The sequence below is a fragment of the Armigeres subalbatus genome, chromosome 3 (genome assembly GCF_024139115.2).
Source record: "Armigeres subalbatus isolate Guangzhou_Male chromosome 3, GZ_Asu_2, whole genome shotgun sequence".
NCBI lineage: Eukaryota > Metazoa > Arthropoda > Insecta > Diptera > Culicidae > Armigeres > Armigeres subalbatus.
Genome location: NC_085141.1, coordinates 171896656 through 171922115, shown reverse-complemented (window position 1 = coordinate 171922115; position 25460 = coordinate 171896656). Strand labels below are relative to the sequence as shown.

General features: G+C 42.2%; 2 long non-coding RNA genes across 3 annotated transcripts; one reads left to right on the top strand and one right to left on the bottom strand.

The window, feature by feature from the left end:
* Nucleotides 1-3581: 3581 nt before the first annotated feature.
* Nucleotides 3582-6267, top strand: LOC134219831 (uncharacterized). Of its 2 annotated transcripts, none has more exons than XR_009981678.1 (3): nt 3582-3792; nt 3993-4509; nt 4600-6267. It is a non-coding gene; the product is annotated as an uncharacterized LOC134219831 (long non-coding RNA). The 2 variants fall into 2 exon arrangements; XR_009981679.1 differs by having other exon boundaries at nt 3993-4538.
* Nucleotides 6268-7066: 799 nt separating this feature from the next.
* On the bottom strand, nt 7067-14626 carry LOC134226942 (uncharacterized). Its single transcript, XR_009983584.1, has 5 exons — nt 14534-14626; nt 13174-13545; nt 7790-8122; nt 7602-7705; nt 7067-7538 (listed from the first exon to the last, which is right to left on the bottom strand). It is a non-coding gene; the product is annotated as an uncharacterized LOC134226942 (long non-coding RNA).
* Nucleotides 14627-25460: the final 10834 nt, after the last annotated feature.

Below are 25460 nucleotides of genomic sequence, written 5' to 3'. Positions count from 1 at the left end.
TGCATACATTTTAATTATTGATAACATCTGAAGATTTTGTTAGAATTGCATATAAGCAATATAACAATATTTATCCCATTGCCGCAAATATGCATTATTTTTCTTCAAATTTCATTGTTGAACGGTAAAGCCGTCATAATTAAGAAATCCAATATCGCATTGTTTTACTATAAAAATACAATTCAATCTAATGTAATTTGAACGGTTTTCTTTGGTTATTTCAACAATATATTTACGATACACTCTATTGTTTGACAAAATAAAGTGTATGAAAAAATCTCAGATTTTGTATAGTTACGATACTTAACAACCCGTACGTTCTAAAGCGAAAACTTCATTTACAATTTAATAAATGGTTCATAACAATACATTCTAATGTATTTCTATTATTTCATCTACAATAAAATCTATTGTGAACTTATTGTGTTGTATAGTGATGTTACAATAAATTGTATTGTTTTTCTATCATATTTTTTATTCGGGCATCCATGCGATAATTTTGGAATTTCACATCAAAGATTCAATAATTTCCCGATGTTATTCAACGGCGTTGTGTCCGGCTTTTAGTAAATTTCGTTAGTTAGTAAAAAAATAGTTCAGCATGAATGCATGATTTTTTTTTATTGCTCCAGCAGTTTTGTTCGTTATAATCTCCGACACTTTAATAAATCACGAAAATAAAAAGCATGTCTTGAAAATAAATCTTTATTTTTCTATAAATCAAATTTCCCAAATCTGGAATCCAGATTTTCTCTCAAACTGAAAAAGCATGTTTTTTTCCACTGTGCGATAGATCAGATAAATGTGAAATCTAATGGTTTTTCGATGCTCTGACATCATAGTCGAACAGAGAACTTTAAAAATCATTAGTTCAGTACAGTAGCCGTTCGATAACTGCAAAATGTTTACTTTTCAGTTAACGAATGCCGTTCGATAACTGCAACGCATTCTAGACGTCAAACGATTGTCAATCGACGTCAGATGCAATAAAAGTGCATCAAAATGTGCAGCGCAATGCAGCTGTCATTGAGTCTGACATCAGTTTGAAGTTTAGCGGTCCGATAACTGCAAAATTGTTGCAACTATCGAATTGCAGTTAAAAAGCATTGCAGTTAAATGACTTGCAGTTATCGAACGTCTACTGTACATTGTTAAACTTCCCCAATGTGCTGAAATGTGATAAAACGAAAACGTAAGTTCGACTTCAAATAAAGGTAGAGAAACAAATGAATAGGCCATGTCGAATATTAGTTAGATTAAATGCTGAAATGAAATCTGTCTAGCAAATTATTCAGCATCCATTTTATTCAGCTATGAAGATAACTAATAAACAATAATTCAACCTAGATGCTTATTTGTAGCTTGTCGTTGTTTGTTGGGTACCTGGGTACTTCGACCCTACTTACTCAATTTTGGCTTCTCGTACGGATGTTCAAGGTTGGGTGAATTAAACTCACTATTTGGTAGTTTATTTCTTCCGTGTTTATTGTGTTCTCGTCGAGCCGGTGACAAGCGCGGTGTCATCATCATCAATAGACATAGACCGCTGTCATCATTGAAACGCAGTATGAAAAAAAATTTAATGGGTAGTGGCGCTTTTTCAAGAAAATGGGTGAATTTTTCACGGTGGGAATAATATCAACAACAACATAGTACCCATTAATGGGTAAAGTCATCTAACCGTGTAGGATGTCAATAGGCTGGTTTTCGTGTTTCAACATTGTTAGAAAAAAGTACCTAATTCGACATAGTTGTTTCATAAGGGCCGAAGTCGCAAATGTAAACAAATCGAGTTTATGTCATAGATCGAACCTCCTGGAAATGTACTATATGTAGCATATTCAAAATGGTACAAAATGTTGTTTTTTTGCTGTAAAAACAGAGAAATACAGAAGGGCGATATTACATTTCCGTTGGAATTTTTTTCTCGGTGCGATTGCGCCCCGTTTTCTCCATGGCAGCAAAAGGGCTAAACTGTGTTTCATTTTTGCATTATGACACTTCGTTCTTGCATCAAAAACACATGTGAGCAAAAGGGCTAAACGGTACTTTGAAAACACAACGGGGCGATGCAAACAGGCGATACTGACAAACAGGTTGACAGCCGGGCGTGGAATTTGGGCGAAAAGGATGTTGTCAAAAACATTATGGCGCATTTCTGAAGGGCGCAAGTGTACACCCAGAAAGGAGAATGAGCCTAACATGACCCGAACTTTAGGGTAACATGTTACCTCATGAGCCTAAGAAAATGATTCACGTTAGAGCATCATTATCGGTCGCGAGCATTTTAATCACCCGCGCAGCGCTTTCATTTTAGTTTCGTCACTCGTTTTCGTATCGGTCACTATTTTCGGCTCTCAATTTGGTTGCTGTATTCCGTACCGGTGACGTTTGACAGTTGACAGTTCATCAAATAGCAGCGCTTTTACCGCGCTACTAAATTTGGTCACCTGTCAGCTGCGCCTACACTGTTTTAGTAGCGCGTTTAGTAGCGACCGGTAAAGTGTCAAGTAATGATATTGCGCTGCCAACACGGTAAGATGACTTTATCCATTAATGGGTACTGTTTTATTGTTGATATTATTCCCACCGTGAAAAATTCACCCATTTTCTTCAAAAAGCGCCACTACTCATTAAAATGGGGAGTGGCACCTTTTCAAGAAGATGGGTGAATTTGTCACGCGCGGAAAAATATCAACAATAACACAGTACCCATTAATGGGTAAAGTCATCTAACAGTGAAACGGCTTAAACTCACCACCGGTAATCTTGCTCTTAGGGTAAACCTCGACTAAAATTACGCTATTTCAAGACAAAATTTTCAAAACGACTTATCTGCTTTTGTAAACAAAGATTCTAACGACGATTTGACGAATCTGATAGCTCTCCCACGCAAACCAACACCATCAATAGGTAGATGAAGAATTCCGCAACCTGTTGATGGTGTTGGTTTGCGTGGGAGAGCTATCAGATTCGTCTAATCGTCGTATGTATCTTTGTTTACAAAAGCAGATAAGTCGTTTTGAAAATTTTGTCTTGATTTATATTGCAACATCGTGTTAGGCGTTTGCTGATTTCAGACGTCTGCGTTATACTAAGGACACACCTGTGGTACTTGTACCATGGTACAAGAGAACAAGAAAATTATTCCAAGACTATCTTTAATAAAGACAATAATTGGTATGGTATACTCATTTCAAGATTCTTGTACCATGGTACTTGTACCACCAGTGTGTCATTAGTATTAGGTAACGTTAGTGTAACCTTACCCTAACGTGAGTCATTTTGTGAGCCGATCAAACCAGGCTACTGTCATGCTATTGTTTAGCCCAGGCTACTGTCATGCTATTGTTTAGCCCATCGCCAAATCGTAGCCAGGATGTCCCGGGCACAAAATTTTTTTCATACTACTTTTCAATGATGACAGCGGTCTATGTCTATTGATGATGATGACACCGCGCTTGTCACAGGGTCGGATCAAACCGATAGAAATCATGTTAATGTAGTAGTGAGGACACATTTTTGTTCACTAATACTAATGTCAATCCTCTCTGGTGACAGTTAGATGTAAACATTCCGAGACCAGTGCCAACCGAAATCGCTCGGAGTGCCTGGAGAACTGGAACTAATAGCAGCAGCGCCGAAGGAAAAGATCCCGGAGACGGTAGTCTGTTAAAGTGTAATAGTGATTAAGATGATTCGACAAGAACATAGTGGAAATGGAGGTTTAGGCTCGCCCAGGAAAACATCAATAATTCATAGTGGTTATTGTACTTCCAGTTGAAAACCGAAGTGAGCTCTCGCGACAATCGAGTTTTCTCCCGTTTCCTTTTGTCGCAACTACGTCGCGACTAGTGCGCATCATATCGCACGGCGGTGGCATAGATGCGCACTAGTCGCAATGCAGTTGCGACATCAGGAAATAAGGAAAAACTCAATCGTCGCGAGAGCTTACTTCGGTTTTCAACTGGAAGCACAATACCTTCTCGAAGCCACTGGTACCAATCGGATCACCAATCCCATCGTTGAGGAGCGATTCTGCTGTTGCGCCAGGAGTAGGGACTCTTGGAGGTGCGGCTACAATAACACAAAAGCAGAAAAACATCGAAATGGAATCCGGTTTGATGGGCTTCTGTGCTATACCGGCGGTTGGAGGTGGCTCTGAAATTGATGAACCAAGCGAGAAGACAGCGCCATGGCTGCTGCCAATTATGCTAAATCTCGATGGCAACAGCAAAAATAAGGGTAAAGTATATTATATTACGCCATCCGGGAAGAAAATGCGCACTCCACTACTCTTTGCATTCATCGCCACGGCATTGACGGCATATCGATCAGTGTGGTATGAAAAACCGAGAAATAAAGAACAGTCCTGCATCGTTATTCGGAAGTCGGTGCCAGGAGTAGACGAAGTACCTGTTGCGAATAGTTTAAACCCGTCCGATACTCCAGCACAGATCGAAATCGTCTCTTTCATCACCGTCAACTGCAATCTTGATCAGTCACCTTGTAAGACCTAGCTGAAAATATAGAAGATTGTATTTGCTATCACGTGGAAACTCAGTAGTCCGCTATTTTATGTATTATGTTTATTTCTAGGATAGCCCCGGATAGCCTACCAGCGAGACAGAAAAAAAAACTAGGGTGCCGTTGATCGGGAAGCAGGAAGACAATGGTGACGAAATAGTGTGCTGTCGGTATAAGGAAGAAGCCGAGGCTGCCAAAAAGGAATATGTACCGAAAAGTATTAGTGGCATACGGAGCGAGTTTAGTGTCTAAGGGACGGAGAACTATCCCAGTAGCAGCCAATGTACTCAACAACCACACCGCCACAGCGGCATTCCATCCATAAGCAGAATAAACATCTGGTGAACCACTCGTAACCATCACCCCTAGTATGTTTAACCGGGTGAGCCCCCACATGGCAATGCCGGGCTAAGGAGGTCAGATGCCGTCGCAGCTGAAAAGCTATCCACCACCATACGTCTCATCGTACAAATCGCCGCAGCAGACCATGATGTAAATGCAACTACCGATGCATCCGGGCAAGCACCACACCATTTGTAGATGAACCCGATATTGCCACCACACAGTAGCAACAGCAGCAGCAAATGATGGTCCAGTAGCAGCAGATGGGAATGTCATAGCAGCAGGAACATCAAAATTACCTTACCACTGCAAACATGAACGGAATGATGAATACGGGCACGATCCTACCGCAATCACACTACATTATTCAACACAATCGGCAACAAATACAACAACACCTTCAGGTTTCTGACCATTCGACGCAGCAGCGGCAGCAGCAACAACCGGTTGGTCACATGACTCCCTATCAGGTTGCTTCTCCGCTCTCCGGCAGCCCACCGCTGCAGCACGTCGCTCCCCAGCAATGTATACGGCACGGATGACAAAACCTGGGAATCGTTAGTTTCGAGGGAAGATGAGTACTGTAGTAACGAATGCGTCATCACACACTCCCTGGATGTATTCGACAAGAGGAATCAAACCAACAACTCGCACGACATGCTCCCATTCATTCATTTTTTTTTTTTCGTTGAGGCGAGAAACCGTCTACTAATTGAACTTTTGTGGTGAACCCCTATTTAATATGTCGCATCAAATCAGATGGCAAATTAATAATTAATGATAACTAGCTAGGCATCTTGACGCGTCCTCTCCCAGTCATGTGAGATGGTATTGATATAATCAACTACCCTTTTGAGATTTGCTGCTAAATCTCTTCAGGTTGCATGTAGGGGAAAGTGAGGCAAGATCGCCATATGGGGCAAGACAGCCAACGTTGATTATGACTTAAGTGAGTATTATATTCACATTATTAATACGAGGGATGGTTTACAATATTGTAAAAGAACTATACAACTAAAAAACGCAATTGAACAACCTCACTTGTTCTTGAAATATTAATTTTAAGATGGTGTAGTTGAAATTCGAATTTTCTTATAATTTTGTAGTTAGGTTAGTTTAGGTTAGGTTATTTACCAAGGCTTTTATATAACTATACCTTTCAATTCATTTAAAAAAATCATCAAAATAGTTTCTGCCTGAATCAGAGATGATTTGAATAACTGATATGGTTTTAATCGTAAAAATTAGCTTTAGGAAAATTCAGATATCGTCGTAGAGCCAGAGGTCAACAAATTAACATGAAATACGACATTTTCAAGCGAAACATCATCTGAACATAATCCGTAGAAGCAGGGTCGGATTTAGCGGGGGGCCGGCGGAATACACTATTTGAACGCTTACCCAAGCTAATTCAGCTAAATGTAGTCATGTAACTACTGTTCTGATGTTGGTTTTTTATTATAGCACTCAAATGAGTGTTATAATGAATATTATGCAACCCATTTGAGTTGCATAATGTTCATTAAAGCATCCATTTCGTTGGTATGGAAAAGTAGTCCGTTTCATCACTCAAAGACGAACTGTAAACCAGATTTTTTGATCAGGAATTGCAAAAAAGGTATTTACAGTCGCAATTGTACAAGGCGTAAAATTTGGAGTATTTGAAACGCATGGTTTGGACATAATTGGATAGCAAGTTGGTTGTGAACTATTTGTACGAGTATGGGGAAATTCGAATCAGGTGTTGTTGGCCTAGTAAAACAAATAATCAAATAGAAGAATATTTTGAAAAAACTGAGAACGTATAATTTGAACTCGATGATTTTTTTCAGGTCAATCACTAAAAAACTCATCTTTAGAGGTCAAGTCAAGTTAAGATATTGATAAAAGAAACTTTAAATTCATGAATCTTACTTGGGGCCGATGCCTACGTACCTAGCGTATTTCCAACGCTGCGTGCACGTGGTGTTTTTTTTTTGTTGGGGCGTAGAACCATTGCGTCTATGGAGTTGAACTTTGGTATTTCGTGCACGTGTTGTTAAAAGGACGCTACGTTCACGTGGCTTGGAAAATCGCTACGTGAGCATCGGCCTTTAGGGTTTCTGGGCATCGACTTGACCGACTTGAAAGCTTTTCATCGTGGTCGATTACCCGCTATCACCTTAACATGTGGACAAGTAAGTTAGGGGTTGGTCAATTTCCCGTATTTATTTTGAAGGTAAGCAAACAAACCAGGCTAAGAAAAACGAAACACATTTTATGTATCTATTTAACAATTTATTTATTGTGAATATTTGGTTAGAAACATTTTACAGATAAATTTGAATATTTAGCCCTTTTTTTTTTTTTTAATTTTACACCTCGAGGTTATCTGAATTTCAGTTATCTTCGTCGTGTTGCAATTCATGAAAATAACTTTGTTCGTATAACTACACTTGCACCTTTTTCTCCTTTTTTTTTTAAATTTAATAATATTTAAAATATAAACCACAAGTGATACATTTTTGCTTCGTTAGCAGTAATATTAAATGCATTTGTCCATTTGGTTGGAAATGTTTTCTACTGATCTGTTTGTAATCTTGTAGGATAATGACATCGGGCCATAGACTTCAACGACGCCCTCACCGTGTTCATTCGACATAGTTGAAGTCAACAATTACAGAAGAATCCTATAGACAGAGAAAAAAATATTTTAAAGAATAGTGCACAGCGCATTGACAAAATGTCCTTACTTGAAGTAACCATGATAATATCAAGTCGACCATTAGTTGAAAAACGCTCCTGAAGTTTGTGTAGGTATTTTTTACATGATCTGATGGTAGCGGTACAAAATGATCTGGAACGAAAGAAGGAAAAAGGGAAGTTTCAATTTAAAACCAGCTTCTCTAACGATCAATAGTATGTGCTTTATGATACCTACCTAGACACCTGGTTGGCTACACCGTCGATACACTTATGCCTATCGTATTGTAGAGCTCCTCCACCATCGACTGTCTTGGGCGATGTTCCTCCAGTCCCAGGTCCGATTCCACCTCATGCAGCCAGCGTGTCCATGGTCTTCCACGAAGTCGCCGGCCTCTACCCGGTTCTCTGTTGAATATTCACTATTCATTCTTCCAACATTCGCACTCGTATGGCCTATTTTATTTGATTCACAATATTTTCTTTGAACACCTGAGACAGCTCGTGATTCATGCATCTGTGCCATACACCATTTACTGGGTTCCCATCTAGTATTGAATGCAGCGGTAGCCTAGCGGTAATATGCACAGCTATAAAGCAAGACCATGCTGAGGGTGGCTGGGTTTGATTCCCGGTGCCGGTCTAGGCAATTTTCGGATTGGAAATTGTCTCGACTTTCCTAGGTATAAAAGTATCATCGTGTTTGCCTCATGATATACGAATGCAAACATGGTAACATGGCTTAGAAACCTCGCGGTTAATAACTGTGGGAAGTGCTGAATGAACACTAAGCAGCGAGGCGGCAATGTCCCTGTGGGGGATGTAATACCAATAAGAAGTAAAATATGTAGATTGTATGCAGCATTTTTCGCTCGAAAAACACGAAAACTGTCCGGTCCTTCCCTTGTAATGTCCATGCTATCGAAATTTCAAAAAGGGTCACTGGTACAATCAGAGTTTTATACAGAGCAAATTTTGTTTTCGTCTGCATGTTGTGGTGGCTAAGCTGTTCACATAATCCGTAGAAGGTCATATTCAAAAAAAATTCCTCAGGAAGTTCCTCCAGAAATTCTTCCCAAAGCGTGTACTTGGGCTCACTGATGACTGCCGAAAATGATACCAGCAGGGAAATTCGGAGACGCGTAGTGGCTGGATATCGTACGTACTTTGGACTCCGCAAGACGCTCCGATCAAATAGAGTTTGCCACCAAACTGGCAATCTACAAAACGCTCATTAGACCGGTAGTCCTATACGGACACGAGACCTGGACGATGCTCGTGGAGGACCAACGCGCACTTGGAGTTTTCGAAAGGAAAGTGCTGCGTACCATCTATGTTGGGGTGCAGATGGCGGACGGTACGTGGAGGAGGCGAATGAACCACGAGTTGCATCAGCTGCTTAGAGAACCATCCATCGTTCACACCGCGAAAATCGGACGACTGCGGTGGGCCGGGCACGTGGCCAGAATGTCGGACAATAGCCCGGTGAAAATGGTTCTCGACAACGATCCGACGGGCACAAGAAGGCGAGGTGCGCAGCGGGCAAGGTGGATTGATTAGGTGGAAGATGACTTGCGGACCCTCCCTAGACTGCGTGGTTGGCGACGTGTAGCCATGGACCGAGCCGAATGGAGAAGACTCTTATATACCACACAGGCCACTTCGGCCTTAGTCTGAATAAATAAATAATAATAAGAGCATGTACCATATTTGAAATAGGCTATTGTCGATGCAGATAAAATCAAGAACATGTATGAACTTGTCTCAACTACGTCGCTCGACTGAAACGTCGCTGGTCGCTGGAGGAGATTCTTGGATGAGTTTGAGCATAGATTGGAACACATTCCTGGTTTCATATCACAAAAACCATGTACCATATCACGATCCATACTAGCGTATTATGACCTACAAACAACACCTAGCGAACAAATAGGTAGAAGCACCGTCCATTATAAATAGGCACCCAGTCCCCAGTAGGCACCGGCATAAAAAAATGTTCTAAGTCCCCAGTAGGCATCAACATATAAAATTTTCCAATAAATTTTTATAGCTTTTTTTTAAATAGCGGTTTTTACGTCTTTTTTTAAAAAAAACGCGGTTTTTTACGCGGTACATGTAGCGACATGAAAAAAACCTTAGTGTATTGTGAACGCTTTTAAATGTTGGTATCACTAAGAGTATCTACAATATTTGAACCAGGCTTGCTGATCTCTGGTTACGCTTATAGACTCAAAGGCCTTAACTCCAGGGCCAAGAACATATACTGTGAACGCATTTTATTTATTTTATCACTAAGAGCATATGTTTGAAACGGGCTGGCTGACCTTTGGTTATGCATATAGACTAGGGTGGCTCAAATTAGTATGAGAAAAACTTTTTTCAATTTTTTTTATGGGCCGCCCTCTTTTCCGGTTCTATTTGATGCCCTGATGCTCTGGACAAAATTTCAGCCAAATCGGTCAACGTTTGGGAGGTACTAAACTCGTTGGAAGTTTATATGGAAAAATGTATACAGAAACATCCAAAAACCATGAATTACAGTTGGACGGCACAACTTACGATGAAGAACTACGATACTCACTCAGATCTTGAAGAATTTAATACAGAATGTTATGCAGAAAACCGTGAGAAGATTAGAGTTTGCCCGGCTAAGTTATTAGTATTTCTCTGAAGTGGGGTTTGAGCAAATTTCGTTTCTTTTACCTTTGAAAAGAAATAAGTTCACCCCTACAACACTCTAGTAAAATGCTAATATCTTTGCCTAATAAAATCGAATCTTCTCGCGGTTTTCAGCATCACAATCTGTATTTAATTCTACAAAAACTGAATGAGTATCATTGTTCTTGATCGCCGTCCAACTGCAAATCACTGTTTTTGGATGTATCTGCATACATTTTTCCATATAAACTTCCAACGAGTTTAGCACCACCCAAACGTTGACCGATTTGGCTAAAATTTTGTCCAAAGCATCAAGACATCAAATAGAACCGAATAAGAGGGCGGCCCATCAAAAAAAAAATGGAAAAGTGTTTTTTGAGCCACCCTAATGTAGACCCAAAGGCCTTAATTCCAGGGAATTCTTGGATAGCCAAGAACGTAAACTGTGGACGCATTTTAATCTTGGTATCACTAAGAGCATGGTATCATCATATCATCATCACTAAGAAATGCATTTACCATATTTGAAACAGAATGACTGACCTTTGGTTACACGTGTAGACTTAAAGGCCTTAACTCCAGGGATTTCTTGGATGGCCGAGAACATATACTGTGAACGCATTCTATCATTTGCATCACTAGAGCAAGTCGAATGAAAATAAAACCTTTGGAATACCCTACCGCAACATTCATGTTGGCCAAAAATACTACGCTTCAAAATACATCAGATCTTATATGAAACAATATACTCAAATATAACTGCTCACTAGCACTGCTTTTTGGATGAAGTACTCATTATACTGAGCACCGCTTTGTATTCCTGAACATCCTGAACAACTTTGCCGAATACAACTTGATTGAGTGTAGGTACAAAGGATCTCAAGCTAGAGCCATATTTGGCACATATAAGAATATTGGAAGCACACTAGCGTCACTTATTTGTAAAAAGCCTAATTACTTCTCCCATCACAGGGCAGTCCATTCCCACTAGACGATCGTTGCTAAAGACATAATCTTTATAAATTCCGTGCGGTTTGCGACGTCAATCGTCTAGACATGTGCTGTGGACTGTGGGTTCGATTCCTGCCCCGGTGAGAAGAAAACTTTTCGTGAAGCGAAAAGTTCTCAACTGGTCCATTGGGTGTTGTGTGAATGTCCTGTCCGTTGTCTCATGCTAGATGTTAAGTGTTCAGTCTGTGCGACCTCTGATCGAAGACGGTGATTCTCTCTTTTAATCTTGAGTTGTCTAAAATAATGGGTTCATACGTTGGTTCATACATACCATCACCATGTGGTCAAATTCTAAACTAATCACTGCCTCATATCAAAGCACACGCCTTCCTGCATAACCTTTTTGAAAAGGTGTAGTTCAAAATGGGTAGGATTTTCAGATATAAGCAAAATAAGCATAAAAATTCACTGTTTTTGTACCCTTTTTTACGAAAACCCCTCCCCGAGAGGTACCCGCCCACCCACGTTCTAAAAGATGATTAAATTATCTTTCGATGAGAAATGCCTCAGATATTGCTAAGTAAAATCCGGGTCAATATGACCCGAACACCGTAAGTATGAGTTTTATATTACATAGCACTGTAGGAAGGTTCAACACAGTGGTGAGGCACTGGCTAGAGCGCTGCACTGTTTGATCACCAAGGTGTTTGAGAATGATGAGCTCCGATAACGTGCAGAGAACTTCGGAGACGCATCGTGGCAGGAAATCGTACGTACTAACTTATTATCTATAAAACTCTTATTAGACCAGTAGTCCTCAGCCTCACTGCGGGGGGCGGGCACGTAGCCAGAATGTCGGACAGTAATCTGGTGAAAATGGTTCTCGACAGCGATTTCCGGTGTTGAACTTAGTCTGTAGATTGAAAAAAACACCTTAATAAAGATTAAAAAAAAAATCTTGACAGCGATCCAATGGACACAAGAAGACAAGCAGCGCAGCGAGCAAAGTGGATCGATCAGGGGCAAGACGATTTGCGTGGTTTTCGACGTGGAGTCATGGACCGAGCTGAATGGAGAATACTTTTATGCACTGCACAGCCCACTCCGGCCTTAGTCGGAGAAAATAAAGTGATAATGAGCAAGGAACTCTTGGAATTCGTTGACCTGCTCCAAAATGATACGGAGCGTGACAATATCTGACAGAATCTTCCATCACGGAATCCGCCGGAGAGTCACATCGATTTTCTCCTGAATCCGGGCTAGGATAACTTGATTCTAGGATTAATTGCATATTTTTCGGCAAATCGGCTGTACGAAAATAATGTTTTTGTTTTATCTCTTGGCTGTGCATATGCACAGCACATGTTTCGAAATGGACTCATTGATATGAAATTCGCGAAAAAAATCCACGTGTCTTGGAGGTACTCGAACCCTCAACCTCCTACTCTCTAGGGGTTATCACGCCTATCTAGAGAGTAGGAGGTTGGGTACCGTACACTAATTACGTAAGCATTTTTTCTGGGTTTTTCAACTCCCCTCCCCCCATGTAAGATTTTTCCCATACAAATCATTTTTTATTTATATGGAACGTAAGAAAATGGCAGACCCCCCTCCCACCTAAGTGCTTACGTAATTAGTGTACGACCCCTTAAGAATTCGAGTCCCTCCAAGACACGTGGATTTTTTTTCGCAAATTTCATATAATTTCCATTTCGAAACATGCGGTGTGCATATGCACAGCCAAGATATTTAACAAAAAAAAATGATTCTAGGATTCTTTACCTTGTGTAAATTTTAAAACTAATAGGTTAACGTCGAAATATATATACAAACACAAATATAATTATATGGAAGACAAATGCAGTCATCTTATTTTGAGTATATTGCTTGAATTGTTTATTCTAGATATGTACTGTATAGTTTTGATAAAAATGATGCATAGTGTTGATAAAAATAAGTTTACTGTTATAATGATTTTATCATTTTAAATATGAACATCTCAGAAAAACTTACTTGGGCGGAGGCGAAGGGCTGAAAAACTGAAGAGAATTCGTATCAATAATCCAACGAAGACGACACACTATCCGCTGCTAAATGACAATTCCAGGATTTGAATTGTTAAATCTTTTATCACTTTTAGCTTGAGCCAACAGAGCATAACAATATTTTCTGGCTTCGCAGGAGAACCACTAGCTCAATATACACGTTAAAAGATTTTCAACATTTTAGGCAAAAAAAACAATCCCGTCAACTCAACCAGGATCTACAACGACACTAGTTGATCACTGATTGAAGCTTCGAACGTAAGAACGAGTACAAACTTAATTTGGCACTTTCAATCTTTTTATTCAACTTCCTCAGGGTCGCTCCTGTTGAACACTTCCACTTGGTTTTAAGTAAGCACTTATAATTTAGTTGAAAGAAAACATTTCATGCCGCCCAAGAAGTAGGTGACTTCGTGAATGGTAGGAAAATTCAAATGAAATGGTTAACGTGTAGTCAAAAATTAACTAGCGCCCGGTCAGTGAGGTGGAACTGATTGACATGCAGATGCAAATGGTTAATTTTTTCTCACTTTCCATATTTCTTCATCGCACTTATTGCTCAAGTAAGCTGACACTGATCATCAAAATCACACTGCTCGTAAAATACCTAGCTAGCATTACGGGACATCGACCTTACAAGAATGATTCTATAACACATTCTGAATGGAACTTGACGCACTTCCGCGTTCAGATCGGAACCATAAGGTTTTTTTTGTTCCTCGCGTAAAACTTAAATTTTATTTGAAACACGGATGTGCACAAATTACACTAAACCGGAGAACTAGAGTTTTTTCGCGGATGGAAGAAAAAATTCAAAACAAATATTTTCTCTGCTGGTTTCTGGTGCGCTGCACATATTCCAACACCCGTCCATTCCGTCTTCGGCAGTCCCAACGATTCCAGAGCACTCACAGCGGCCAGCCAGCGCAGGGCCAGCAGCAGTCCTAAAAGTGGCGTTGTTGAGAACCGCACCGCAAACGCACACCGCTTTGCACTAATCCATGAAAAAAACTTCCTTGGCGACCGTCGCCCGTCTTTTGTTGCGAGTCGCGGTACAGCGCGGCGTACGCATTGACTACATTGATACACAATATTGTCAATCCGGAACAAAGTTTGAACGCTTTTTATACCGAAGTTGGATTTTTCTCCAGATACAAGCTACTTTCCCATCTTCGGAAGTAGTGCGCTGGATTCACCTAAAGATGCGCTAAGCAACGCATCAATTAGTTTGACAGATAAAACTTCGGAAGAAAGTTCGGTTCGGAAGTCCCGACTTCCGAATTCTAAGTTGGTGCTACGCCGACAATACACTCGGCCTATGAACTTACTTTTACGACACAATTCGCGGTAGCTCGGTCACTTTTTTTGCACAAAAAAACTCAATGCCAGTTAACAATTTTCAACGACATGTTTTTTCTCGCAGGCAAATACTAACGTCTGATGCAGCGGTGGAAAAAAATAATAACAATATCAACAATAAAGTTCAAACGCTTCGGTCAAATATGGTCAATATGACCCGAACACCGTAAGTATGAGTTTTATATTACATAGCACTGTAGGAAGGTTCAACACAGTGGTGAGGCACTGGCTAGAGTGCTGCACTGTTTGATCACCAAGGTGTTTGAGAATGATGAGCTCCGATAACGTGCAGAGAACTTCGGAGACGCATCGTGGCAGGAAATCGTACGTACTAACTTATTATCTATAAAACTCTTATTAGACCAGTAGTCCTCAGCCTCACTGCGGGGGGCGGGCACGTAGCCAGAATGTCGGACAGTAATCTGGTGAAAATGGTTCTCGACAGCGATTTCCGGTGTTGAACTTAGTCTGTAGATTGAAAAAACACCTTAATAAAGATTAAAAAAAAATCTTGACAGCGATCCAATGGACACAAGAAGACAAGCAGCGCAGCGAGCAAAGTGGATCGATCAGGGGCAAGACGATTTGCGTGGTTTTCGACGTGGAGTCATGGACCGAGCTGAATGGAGAATACTTTTATGCACTGCACAGCCCACTCCGGCCTTAGTCGGAGAAAATAAAGTGATAATGAGCAAGGAACTCTTGGAATTCGTTGACCTGCTCCAGAATGATACGGAGCGTGACAATATCTGACAGAATCTTCCATCACGGAATCCGCCAGAGAGTCACATCGATCTTCTCCTGAATCCTGGCTAGGGTAACATGATTCTAGGATTAATTGCATATTATTCGGCAACTCGGCTGTACGAAAATAATGTTTTTGTTTTATCTCTTGGCTGTGCATATGCACAGCACATGTTTCAAAATGGACACATGAATATGAAATTTTCGAAAAAGAATCCACGTGTCCTGAAGGGACTCGAACCCTCAACCTTCTATTCTCTAGGGGTTATCACGCCTATCTAGAGAGTAGGAGGTTGGGGACCGTACACTAATTACGAAAGCATTTTTTCTGGGTTTTCAACCCCTCTCCCCCCATGTAAGATTTTTCCCATACAAATCATTTTTTATTTATATGGAACGTAAGAAAATGGCAGACCCCCCTCCCCCATAAGTGCTTACGTAATTAGTGTACGACCCCTTAAGAATTCGAGTCCCTCCAAGACACGTGGATTCTTTTTCGCAAATTTCATATAATTTCCATTTCGAAACATGCGGTGTGCATATGCACAGCCAAGATATTTAACAAAAAAAAAATGATTCTAGGATTCTTTACCTTGTGTAAATTTTAAAACTAATAGGTTAACGTCGAAATATATATACAAACACAAAAATAATTATATGGAAGACAAATGCAGTCATCTTATTTTGAGTATATTGCTCGAATTGTTTATTCTAGATATGTACTGTATAGTTTTGATAAAAATGATGCATAGTGTTGATAAAAATAAGTTTACTGTTATAATGATTTTATCATTTTAAATATGAACATCTCAGAAAAACCTACTTGAGCGGAAGCGAACGGCTAAAAAACTGAAGAGAATTCGTATCAATAATCCAACGAAGACGACACACCGCTGTTAAATGACAATTCCAGGATTTGAATTGATAAATCTTATCACTTTTAGCATGAGCCAACAGAGCATGAAAATATTCTGTGGCTTCGCAGGACAAATCACTAGCTCAATATACACGTTAAACGATTTCCAACATTTCCGGCAAAAAACAATCCCGTCACCTCAGCCAGGATCTACAACGACACTAGTTGATCACTGATTGAAGCTTCGAACGTAAAAACGAGTACAAACTTAATTTGGCACTTTCAATCTTTTTATTCAACTTCCTCAGGGTCGCTCCTGTTGAACACTTCCACTTGGTTTTAAGTAAGCACTTATAATTTAGTTGAAAGAAAACATTTCATGCCGCCCAAGAAGTAGGTGACTTCGTGAATGGTAGGAAAATTCAAATGAAATGGTTAACGTGTAGTCAAAAATTAACTAGCGCCCGGTCAGTGAGGTGGAACTGATTGACATGCAGATGCAAATGGTTAATTTTTTCTCACTTTCCATATTTCTTCATCGCACTTATTGCTCAAGTAAGCTGACACTGATCATCAAAATCACACTGCTCGTAAAATACCTAGCTAGCATTACGGGACATCGACCTTAGAAGAATGATTCTATAACACATTCTGAATGGAACTTGACGACGCACTTCCGCGTTCAGATCGGTGCCATGAGGTTTTTTTGTTCCTCGCGCAAAACTTAAATTTTATTTGAAACACGGATGTGCACAAATTACACTAAACCGGAGAACTAGAGTTTTTTCGCGGATGGCACAAAAATACAACACAAATGTTTTCTCTGCTGGTTTCTGGTGCGCTGCACATAATCCAACACCCGTCCATTCCGTCTTCGGCAGTCCCAAAGATTCCAGAGCACTCACAGCGGCCAGCCGGTGCAGGGCCAGCAGCAGTCCTATACAGGCGGCGTTGATGAGAACCGCACCGCAAACGCACACCGCTTTGCACTAATAGATGAAAAAAAAACCTTCCTTGACGACCGTCGCCCGTCTTTTGTTGCGAGTCGCGGTACAGCGCGGCGTACGCATTGACTACATTGATACACAATATTGTCAATCCGGAACAAAGTTAGAACGCTTTTTATACCGAAGTTGGATTTTTCTCCAGATACAAGCTACTTTCCCATCTTCGGAAGTAGTGCGCTGGATTCACCTAAAGATGCGCTAAGCAACGCATCAATTAGTTTGACAGATAAAACTTCGGAAGAAAGTTCGGTTCGGAAGTCCCGACTTCCGAATTCTAAGTTGGTGCTACGCCGACAATACACTCGGCCTATGAACTTACTTTTACGACACAATTCGCGGTAGCTCGGTCACTTTTTTTGCACAAAAAAACTCAATGCCAGTTAACAATTTTCAACGACATGTTTTTTCTCGCAGGCAAATACTAACGTCTGATGCAGCGGTGGAAAAAAATAATAACAATATCAACAATAAAGTTCAAACGCTTCGGTCAAACGTTTGTTTTTTTTTTTCAGCCACTCACCGGTGCCTAACGAATGCCTCAGGACGAACTTTTTGCGTGCTGGGCACTGTTAGAAAAAAAGGACGACTAATTCTTTAATCATATTTTCAAATCGAAATAAATCCGAAGTAAATTTTATTTATATGTGGATTCAATGATTAGATATGGATGAACTTCATGCAAACTATTAACATTTAAAATAACATCTACTCTTTGAAATATAATTGAAAATATGTCATGGAACATTTCAACCCATTTTTCTCCATTCGAGCTCATTGCGACATTGGCCCTTATGAAACAACTGTGTCGAATTATACACTCCAAATAATCTAAACGTTATTTCCACCTGAATTTTCAGGTACATTTTACGTGTACACGTAACTGCAAATGCTTCACAAAATTCAGGTGAAACTTACGTGTCCGGTGAACTCTATCCAAAACTCAGGTAGAACTTACCTGATTTTCACGTAGAATGAAAATTCTATCAAAAAATCAGGTGAAAGTTACGTGAATTTCAGGTGGACAAGATCTACGTACTTTTTCAGGTGGAAACAACGTTCAGATTTTTTTGGGTGTAGGTATAGTTTTTTATATTTCACGGACATCTTCAAGTACCCATTAATGAGTATTTTCGTACCCATTTCGAAGAAAAGCGGCAAAACTCATTTAATGAGTAAATCGCGTTTACTCATTAATGGGTAAACTCTCCGAACTTCAAAATGGGTAATTTTTACTCTTGGTATTTTGATTGGAAATGGGTAAAAAAATCCTCATTTAATATAAACAAAAAACCCAAATTTATCCCCGGTGGTGATTATGCCTTTCTCGATTTAATGTGTTAAATTCGAATTAGTATGGTAAATGCAACGTAAATTGCCTACACGCTTACTTCAGTTCACCCAAATATGGGTAAAGAGTACCTAAAATCCCCAAAAAGTGCACATACCTAGATATGGGTGAATCATCGTTTACCCATGTTTGGGTGTTTCAATACTGGAACAGTTTATAGGTGAATATTACCCAAATTTAGGTACTTTTTAAAGCTTTTACCATGAGGCCTTTCCAATAGGAATTCAGAATTGCATTTTGTATATTTCGATTTCTTAATTATCAAATGAAAATTAATGTTTATAAAATAACGTGACAAAAATCATTTTTATTTATTCAAATTATATATAACAAATGAACTACAAAGAATTACCATTTTCTGACGCAGTATATTATTGCGCTTGTTGCTAACTCACCCATTTTGCATCTTATTTCACGGCCGATCGACAACTGATGATTGTTGACCGGTAGTACGGACAGCTACATTTAAATAAAATGTTTGAATTAGAAATAACAATTCTAGAATTTTATTTCGAGATCAAACGAATTTATTCGCAATGTAGCTTCCATTACTGCCGACTGCAGTTTTCCTGTCGATGTCCGGCCGTAAAATCTAAAATTACGGAAGAAAACGTACGCGTAAAGTAAAAAATAATGCTTCTAGCCATTGTCATTACTTACTCAGTTGAATATTCACCAGTAAATGATAAAAACTTCTTTAAATGCAAGCATTATAAATCATGGAATGAATTTTCATTTGAACACGACCAGTAGCACACTTAACAGTCTGTCATGTTCTCGACTGAGCTGAATGAAAATGTTTTATTTTTCATCCAAATATGGTAAACTCATTTACCCATATATGGGTAATATTCCCCAACATTATAAGTTAACTTTACTGATATTATTGGTATATTTCACCCATAATTATGGTATACCCAAATATGGGTGATTCACCCATATCTAGGTATGTGCACTTTTTGGGGATTTTAGGTACTCTTTACCCATATTTGGGTGAACTGAAGTAAGCGTGTACATTTAGGCGGTTAATAGCTTTGATGTGATTATATCACGCTGCTTAAAAATAACTCAACTATGAGAGTAATGGATTGCGTCACGGCTAAATTGATCAATGATTTAAAATGTGCATGTACACAGCGTGTTTGATAAAAGAAAATAGAAATATTATTCAAACCGCATGAGATATTAGCAAACAAAACAATAGTGTCCAACTAGGAAAGTTTCTCCGTCGAATGAAACTAGTTGCACTCGAATCGGTCAAGTCCTTCTATATGAAACGTGTGAATCAATAAAAAATTCCCAGGGCTACATACACACACACACACACACACACACACACACACACACACACACACACACACACACACACACACACACACACACACACACACACACACACACACACACACACACACACACACACACACACACACACACACACACACACACAAAATCGGCAAGTAGTGTTATTCAGGAGGAACTACAACTTGGGAGGTCCAACCTGATGGAAGTGCGGAAGCGAGTCAACGAGCTTTATGACTTCGTGAAGGACAAACACAATGTCCACACTAAGATAAAGGTTCTAGTGACGAGCATCAAATCCGCCGTTAAAGCTGCCGAGCACGAACAGAACGCGCTCAAAAAAAGAGCTGAGGCAGCTGAAAAAACGCTGAGAGAGGGAGCGGAGCATGCAGCAGACACACAGCAGACACCAATGAGCATCCAAAATACTCGCACGGAGAAGCGAAGCAGGGACTCGCCAGGGGAGCAGGAAGTCCCGAAGAAGCAGCGGAACGTGCACGATTGTGCTAACGTACTAAAGGATGGCGCCAAGAACGGTGAATGGCAAACCGTAGAAAGCCAGCGAGAGAAGAGGAAGAAGCAGAAGGTGACTGTGGAAAAGAAGAAGGAACAGAAGAAGAAAGAAAACGTCGATCTCCTCAGGAGAGGGTCAAGGGCGACGCCCTGATCATCGAAGCGAGCGACAGGACGACGTATGCAGCAATCCTAAGGAAAGTAAGAGAAACCCGGATCTCAAGGACTTGGGAGAGAAAGTAGTGAGGACTAGGCGTACCCAGAAGGGGAGTTGCTGTTCGAGCTGAAGAAAGATCCAACAATCAAAAGCTCGGCCTTCCGGGAGCTCGTTGCCAATTCCTTGGGCAGTGAAGCAAACGTAAGAGCTCTTACACAGGAAGCAGTAGTCGAGTGCAGAGACCTGGACGAGATTACGTCGGAAGACGAACTGAGGGAGGCTCTTGTCTCACAATGTATGCTGAGTGAGGTGCAGATGACGATCCGGCTTAGGAAAGCGTACGGTGGTACACAAGTAGCAGCGATACGATTACCAGCAGTTGCTGCCAACAAAATGGTGGAGGTGGGCAAGGTGAAAGTCGGATGGTCGGTGTGCCCGTTGAGACTCACCCGCGGGTCACCAAAGAGATGGAGAGATGCTTCAAATGCATGGCGTTTGGACACCAGGCGCGAAACTGCAAAGGTCCGGATAGATCCGGTCTATGTAGAAAATGTGGCGAAGAAGGACACGTTGCTAGGGACTGTACGAAGCAACCGCGATGCCTGCTCTGCAAACCGGAGGACGGAAACGACCATACGACGGGTGGCTTCCAATGCCCTGCATACAAGAAGGCGATGGCGGGCCGAGATTAATGGAGATCATCCAGTTGAATCTCAATCATTGCGACACCGCACAGCAGCTGTTGTGGCAGTCGACAACAGAAGCAATGTGCGACGTGGCAATTATTGCTGAGCCGTACCGGATCCCTTCTGACAACGGCAACTGGGTGGCGGATGCTACGGGTTTGCGGCTATCCAAGTGACGGGCAGATTCCCTATCCAAGAGGTGGTAGACAGCTCTAACGAAGGTTTTGTTGTCGCCAAAATCAACGGGATCTTCGTGTGTAGCTGCTACGCACCCCCACGGTGGACTTTAGAGCAGTATAACAGGATGCTGGATGCACTCACGGAGAAGCTGATCGGCCTTAAACCCGCAATCATCGGAGGCGACTTCAATGCTTGGGCAGTGGATTGGGGGAGCAGGCTGACCAACGCCAGAGGTTACAGTTTGCTGGAGGCGCTTGCAAAGCTGGAAGTCAGACTGTGCAACGAAGGTACCGTTAGTACATTTCGCAGAGACAGCAGGGAGTCCATCCCCAAGCAGCACAAGTCAAGTGAAACTGGTTGCAGCAACCTAATTGTGACTGAATCTGGTCACATAGAAGTTACTGTGATCTATGTGCAACTTGTGTGCTGCTCGGGTCATTGACGTGACGTTTTGCAGCCCGTCGCTGGTGAGAAACATGAACTGGAGAGTTTGTGAGGACTACACTCATAGTGATCACCAAGCTATCCGGTATAGTGTTGGAACACGGCTACCGACGACGCGGAGAGGGATAAGGACTACCGGGCGAAGATGGAAAACGAAGGACTTTGACAAGGAGCTTTTCATCGAAGCACTTCGAGTTGACAGCGGCGCAATAAATCTGGAAGCAGATGAACTGACGGAAACGTTAGCAAGGGCTTGCGATGCGTCGATGCCAAGAAAACTGGAGCCATTAGACAGCCGACGCCCAAATTACTGGTGGAACGAATCTCTTGCCAATCTTCGTGCTGCCTGTCTCAGGGCCAGGAGACGTTTTCAGAGGGCAAGGTCTGAAACGGTAAGAGAAGAACGTAAGATAGTTTTCCGGGAAGCTAGAGCGGCTTTCAAACGGGAGATCAAAGTCAGCAAGTCCAACTGCTTCAAGCAGTTGTGCCAAGAAGCTGACGCTGATCCTTGGGGCAATGCTTATCGGGTGGCAATAACGAAAATCAAGGGTCCAGCGACGCCAGCGGAGATGTGTCCGGACAAGCTGAAGATCATCGTGGACGGTCTTTTCCCGCAACATGATTCTACGATGTGGCCGCCTGCACCGTACGAAGATGAAGACCGTGTCACCATTGCAGGTATGCAAGTCTCCAACGACGAGCTGTCATCAGTGGCGAAAGGTCTGAAGAAGAAGAAAGCTCCGGGTCCGGATGGAATTCCAAACGTGGCTTTAAAAACTGCGATACTGGCGTTTCCAGATTTGTTCCGGATGGTGCTGCAGAAATGCCTAGCAGATGGTTACTTTCCGAATAAGTGGAAGATTCAGAAACTGGTGTTACTGCCGAAACCAGGAAAACCGTTGGGGAGTCCAGCTTCGTATAGGCCCATATGCCTGCTGGATACACTGGGGAAGCTTCTGGAAAGGATTATCCTTAACAGGCTGACGCAGTTCACGGAGGGTGAGATCGGCTTGTCGGAGAAGCAGTTTGGATTCCGAAAAGGCAGATCGACGGTGGATGCAATTAAGGCGGTCGTTGAAGTTGCAGAGAAAGCATCCAAGAAAAGAGGTGCGGCAATCGGTTCTGCGCCGTAGTAACAATTGACGTCAAAACGCGTTCAACAGTGCCAGCTGGGAGGCCATCGCCGTAGCGCTGCATGGAATGCGGGTTCCTGGCTATTTGTGTAGAATCGCTTAAGAGCTACTTCGAAAACCGGATTCTGGTCTACGATACGAACTCGGGGCAGAAGTCGATTAGGGTTACGGCGGGTGTTCCGCAAGGCTCCATACTTGGCCCAATGCTGTGGAACGTTATGTACAACGGAGTGCTAAAGCTGAAGTTGCCCAAAGGCGTGCAGATCTTCGGATTCGCGGATGATGTCGTTCTAACGATAACCGGAGAGTCGCTGGAAGAGGTAGATATGCTGGTGGCGGAGACGACCGACGCAGTTGAAAACTGGATGAATGGGGTCAAGCTGCAGCTTGCTCACCACAAAACGGAAGTGATGCTGGTCAGCAACTGCCGAATCATACAGCGAATGCAGATTATCGTCGGAGAGCACGACATACCGTCCGTGCGGGCTTTGAGACATCTAGGAGTGATGATCGACGACCGTTTGAATTTCAACACCCATGTCGACTATTCCTGCGAGAAGGCGGCAAAGATGGTCAGTGCGCTTGCTAGGATCATGCCGAACGTTGGCGGACCGAGAGGCAGCTGTAGGCGTCTTCTGGCGACCGTATCATCCTCAATACTTAGGTACGGCGTTCCAGCCTGGGGAGCTGCGCTCAAGACGAAACGTAATCGCAGGAAGTTGAATAGCGTGTTTCGTCTAATGGCCATTCGAGTGGCGAGTGCGTACCGAACAATTTCGTCAGAGGCAGTTTGCGTTATCGCAGGGATGATTCCAATCTGCATAACCTTAGCAGAGGATATCGAGTGCTACCAACGGAGAGGTACCAGAAATGTGAGGGAGACGATGAGACTGGACTCAATGGTGAAGTGGCAGCAGGAGTGGGACAATGCAGACAATGGAAGGTGGACCCATCGGCTCATCCCCAATGTGTCGACGTGGGTGAGCATGGGAGCATGGAGAGGTGAACTTTCACCTCACTCAGTTCCTATCCGGACACGGTTGTTTCCGCCAATATCTGCACCGATGTGGCCATGCGTCATCGCCATTCTGCCCGGCGTGTATCAACGTAGAGGAGACTCCAGAGCACGTGTTATTCGATTGTCCGAGGTTTGCGGAAGCACGTAGAGGAATGCCTGCCCTAAGCGTGGACAACATCGCAGAGCGAATGTGTCACGATGAAGATACGTGGAATGTGGTAAGCAGAGTCGTGAGGCAAATATTGTCAGAGCTGCAGCGTAGATGGAGAAGGGACCAGCAAACAAGCGTCGGCTCGGAGGAAAATCCAGCAAAGTGAGCAGTGTTGGCCTCGGGTCGTCGGGGCGCCGGTGAACCGGAAGTTTTCTGCCAACCGGAATCGTCGGACCGACTTCGGCACTCGATCAGTCAACCTGCTGAAGAAAGAAGAAAGAAGAAAGAAGAAGGAAGTGCTTCGGGTATGTAGGGCACCGCCAGTGCGGACGTTATCCACCACCGGAACTGTCGGACCACCTCTGCAACCCGAAGACGAAGTCGGCGCAATACGCGAAAGCGTCCCCTGTGATAGCCGCCGGTAGTCGGGGCACCATCAGTGCGGAAGTTTCCTTCACCGGAACTGGTGGACCACCCTCGACGCCGGGGGAAGTCAGGAGGATTCGAGTGAGGAAGTTTGCGGCACGACCGCCGAGGGATCGAGACAATGTAGCAGTGGATCTCAGCAAGCCAGTCGGCGAACTAGCCTAAGCTAGGGGCCGGAATTTTAGAAGAAGTGCATGAGCACAGCCCCCCGAAGTAGTAGTCGCAGCATCCAGTGGTCCCAGGGGATCGAGGCAAGGAGGAGAAGGGACCCGGTTTATCCGGGAGGCACATTTTAGCAGGTCAGGAGGAGCCCATCCCTGTTCGCCTTCGAGCATAGTGTGGATGCTCGAGGTGTCTGTCGCGCAGATTTTGATGGCCTTTAACCCTTGTAAAAAAAAAAAACACACACACACACACACACACACACACACACACACACACACACACACACACACACACAGTCGAGACATGTGCTCAGTTTTTCGAGCTGAGTCGATTGGTATATAACACTATGGGTCTCCGAGCCTTCTATCAAAATTTGGCTTTTGGAGTGAAATGAAAGCCTTTCAGGTACAACTTTGTTGTACGAGAAAGGCAAAAATAGGTTAGGAGATGTAAATTTAGATAGAATACATTAATTAAATCAAAATAGAATAAACAGTCTCTGATCATAAATTATTATATTTATTTATTCTATCAATTTTCACTGTTTTGTATTGATTTACAGTCGAGAGCGTTCACACGTGCGTGTGATTGAAGCCGAGAGAAACATGATCGATAAAGAGAGAAAATATTCTCGGTCGCATGTGTTTTGCTGTTATATATAAAAAGGTCTATGTTTAGGCGCTCACAACAACGTATTTACATGGAAAATTTAGAACATAGCCTATAAATGTATGCATTTCGGTAAACACCAAATTGCCTTATTCCT